This window comes from Prionailurus bengalensis, chromosome B1 (genome assembly GCF_016509475.1).
Source record: "Prionailurus bengalensis isolate Pbe53 chromosome B1, Fcat_Pben_1.1_paternal_pri, whole genome shotgun sequence".
Taxonomy (NCBI): domain Eukaryota; kingdom Metazoa; phylum Chordata; class Mammalia; order Carnivora; family Felidae; genus Prionailurus; species Prionailurus bengalensis.
The window spans coordinates 178,163,487-178,167,976 of record NC_057344.1 but is presented as its reverse complement, the minus strand read 5'-3'; the positions used below and the strand labels follow the sequence as shown (position 1 = coordinate 178,167,976).

Here is a 4,490-nt window from a genome sequence, read left to right as displayed (position 1 = left end):
ATCAATTGCAGTGGCACACATAGATAGAAAATGTTAATGAAAATCAAGGAAATCACACACCTAGGTATGTGGACACATACACACATATGCATACACAGACGGTGGGGGGCAGAGAATGAATGAATATGAGAAGGGTCCATATTATCCTAAATTTTCCAGATTCAGAACTATTAGACAACCATCTGGGATAAGGATGGAGGGAAAAATGAGAAGTTTTCATCAGATGTATAATATTTAAGGAAAGAAAAGGATATTCAAATAAAAACATCCATCAGGAAGTTTTGAAATCACAAAGACTGGTCTGGGCTGAAATCGTAGATTTAAGAATCAGCCACATAGGGATAACAGTTGAAGCTGAGAGATTAGGTAAAAGTCTTAAGAACCAGGCTACATGGGGAACCAAATGGAAAAGAAGAGAAAAGGAGAAGAAAAGAAGGAAAGATAAATCTTCTTTAATGGACTTGTAGCAGTTTGCCCAAAGCAATTTACCCTGTGTGTATTCTGTGCACAAATGCTGTAGATTTCCCATATTGCAGCAGAATAAATTCATCTGAATTTCCCCTGATTCTGAAAAGAAATCCTGGCATTAAACCTCTGCATGTTCAACTTTTACCTATTTTAGAGACAAGAAAACAAAACAAAATAAAACCTCCTTGTTTCTGAAATGTCAGCTAAAACTTCATTTCTTGCGGTAAGACTTTGTTGCCCAGGCCCCCCTGACCTAAATCAGGTACATTGATAAACTCACTGTCTACTTTCTCTTTGTACCAATGAGCACAGACTGAAATCTTAAATCTATAGTTTGCATATGGCTGCTTTATTATAATTACCTTCTCCATTAAATTCTACCAAAGTGAGAAACATGTCATTTTAATTCACCATTTTATTTCTAGTTCATATGCATAAGACTTGAGAACATGTATTTATGGAACACCCGACTGAATAAATGAATGAATGAATGAATGAATGAATCAATCAATCAATCAATCAATTAGAACCTTGTTCATTTGCACTAGCCTTGCATCTCTGTGCATCATGTGTATAAATTAAGGGCAGGGATGGGATGAAGTAGACATTTCCTTTATTCTGAGGTCTTTTAGACATTTTCCATAATCATATACATGAAACGTAAAACTCCCCCTTTTACAGGACAGATCACAGGATCGTAAATAAAAAAATATCAAAAAGAAGAAAACTAAGTTTAGCTGAACTTGTAAGCTATCAACAAATTGAAGTCAACAACCCTGTCTCTTGTTTCTTTGCCCCCTTCTCCACATTTCAAGGGTGAAATATTCAGTCTCCAGGTTTCTTGAATACTTTTCCACCCATTGGTTTTCATAAAATATTGCATAGTGCTTTCAAGTAAATTTATTTCAAAGTGCTATCAGTCCTAAAGACATTTTATCTTGTATCTTATCTTTAATTGTGTAATGGATATGCTAAAACTATCAAGCATCCAAGATAAGCAGGCTTTAAGTTCACACAAAGGATTCTTTCTCTACAAAGTGGGAAAGGTGATATAGATACATTTGAATTCATTCATTATTTTGTCTAAATGGATTCCGAAAAGAATAGACACTGGTCTTAGAATTTTGGAAATGTTCTTCATTTTTTTTCTTCCCTTTGTATTTTCAGGGTAACTGTTGTTAAATGGTTTGCTAAGCCCTAATCATTAAAGACTTTACACAGTTAAATTTAAGGATTAGGTATTTACCAGTTCCCAGATTTAGATATTAATCCAGGAGGTACATGAATTGAAATTGGCATATACGTGCTTTCTACTCTACCAGATGTTCTGAGAAATCTTTGGAAACTTAGGGATTACTACCAGCATATTGATTTGGTGGAACTCATTTGGCTAGATCTTTCAGAATGAATGGATTCACTCAGCGATACTTGACACAAAGAAATATAGAAACATTCATATAGAGATGTACCCTGCCTGTCTTTTAAGGCATTTAGACTTCAATTCTTCTAAGATGAGATGATTTTGAGTAGGACATTTCTGACTTTAATTTTGGGATAAAACAGTGTTCAGAATAAGCTTTTTTCTTTGAGATTATATAAATTCAACTTAAAAAGTTTCATAACTCTATCACCAATTTGATGGAAAAACATTTAAACTTTTGTAAAAGTCTGAGTAAGATTACATCTGGATGGGTAGGCTTTTTTTTTTTTCAGGAACATTCCAGGTTTCTACAAATTCTAATAAACCTTGAACTGTCAAATAAAGTTGACTAATAAAAGAGTCAATTAGGTTATGGAAATAAAAATAACATTTAAGACAGAATAATCAGTTGTTGTATTTGTTGTGAGGATTCAGAAAGATTTGTGGACGTTTTCTTAGATACTGGCTAAGACAATGAAGCTAAATAAGACATTGCAATTTTACATCCTCAAGAGGAATCATGTCACTCAATGACGTTTTCCTAGTTGTTGGCTGACTAGATGGGGCGTCCTGAGCCGGAGGTCCTGTGCTGAGATGCTTCAAAGCTTTGTTAAAAATGTTTGGGTCTTCAGGAAGTCCTATTATACCCAAATTTACCAGGAGATTTGGATAGGAATGGGGTTGATGGGCTTCATTATTTATAAAATCAGGAGTGATGATAAAAGAAGTAAAAACTTCGAGTCCTGGACCTGTTCATGGTCATCATTAGCCAGTTTTACTTTGGAGTACACATCGGCTGGAACATCAGTCTGGCTGTAAACCTCAGCAAGCTCTGTTAGATAGGAACATGTAGCATCGCTGTGCCCTTGTAGTTGTATTGCTTTCATTTTGGCATGTATAAACATACCCAGGAAGTGAAAAGAAGAAGAAAGAAAGAAAGAAAGAAAGAAAGAAAGAAAGAAAGAAAGAGAGGGAGGGAGGGAGGGAGGGAGGGAGGGAGGAAGGAAGGAAGGAAGGAAGGAAGGAAAGGAATCATATCAAAATTGTGGGCAATAGCCTGGGCAGTTTGCTTCTAGAAGTCCTATTTAAACTATTGGATCCAGTGTTAGGTCATTTTAATACTGAAATCTCTCATTGCATGCTTTCCAGTGGCAACAGGAAATTTCAAGAGAACAGGAGACCTGTTTCTGTACTTATTTGGACATTTTCCTAAGCGCAGATAACTTTGTCTGACCTGAAGTGTTATGCCAGAACCAGAAGTGAGTGTAATACAGGGTTTATCTAGTAATCCTGCTGTTTGATAATTCTTTATGCATTTTGCTTGTATATTTATTTCTAACTTATCTATTTCTAAAAATTGCTTGAGCCAAGATAAACTTAAAAAACAACTTTATAAAAAAGAAGCCTGGAGGACAGCCTAAGAAACTGAGGTAAAAGATTTATTCTGAGCTTGCTGGTATAAAAGTTAAGATGAAAAAAAAAATATATATATATAGGTTTATATAACAAAAGGAAGTCTATTAGCTACTCAGATGAGATCATTATTTTCCAGAGAGGTCAAGGAAAAAGTCTCAAATAAATGTTTACATACAAATTTTATTAGTGTGTTTAATAATGTTGTTATGTAAGTTCATCAATATGTTAGGTTCAATGAAACTGATTTGCAATTTATTATGGAGGTTTCTATGCTTTTTCATTATAAAGTTCATTGGATGAAAGGAAAACAGGCATTATACTCCTTTATTCTGTCTCCAGACCACAAAACATGTTGGGGAATATTAAGTACATACCTAGAGCCTAAAATTATAGAGTGAAAGAGATGATTAAAGGCCATAAGTGTTCATTTCCTTGTTATACTAGGTGTCGAAAACACTTCACATAATATTTGGGATTATTCCTTATGGATATGTTAAATTATTGGCTATGTAGGAAATTTCCATTGGGTCTACTAGGAGATACCTATTAACAGAAAGTAAATCATGGTTGCAGTAATAGTAAGTTTTCTAAATTTTACTTATAAGAAGTAATAAAAAAAAAAAAGAAAGATCAGTTTGGAAATGTTAACAGAAAACCCCATAGTAGCCTTTTGAAAATTTCAAGGAATTTTCCTTTTAATGTTAGTAACTGAACTGGAACACTCATCAGTTTCGTTTCTTTAGGTACTTGTAATATACTTTTTAGTACTATAGGATTTTCAGTGATACAGTTGTTTTTTTTATGAATAAAGTTTATTTTTTAGATAAGTTTTAGATTTACAGAAAAAAAACGAGAAGATAGTAAAGGCTGTCCATAAACTTCCCCACCTCCCCGAGTATAATTTCTACTATCATTCACATATTAGTGTGGCATATTTATGACAATTAATGAACTAATGTTGATATATTATTAACAAAAATACATAGTCTGTTCAGAATCCCTTAGGTTTTATCTAATGTCCTTTTTGCTCCAGGACCCCATCCATGCTACAATATTTTGATTCATAAACTGGTGCTCTTTGGGGAAAATAAACTGTTGCTCTTTCATTAGCTTTTCATTTAAGGGATTATCTGATATATTTATTCATTTTTGTATTACTCATTACTCTTCATTTCTGTTTGGGAAA

At 33.7% G+C, this 4,490-nt stretch overlaps 1 pseudogene; it reads left to right on the top strand.

Annotated features, from left to right (window-relative positions):
* The first annotated feature begins 2,482 nt into the window (after positions 1–2,482).
* On the top strand, positions 2,483–2,657 carry LOC122468406 (annotated as a pseudogene).
* The last annotated feature ends 1,833 nt before the right edge of the window (positions 2,658–4,490 follow it).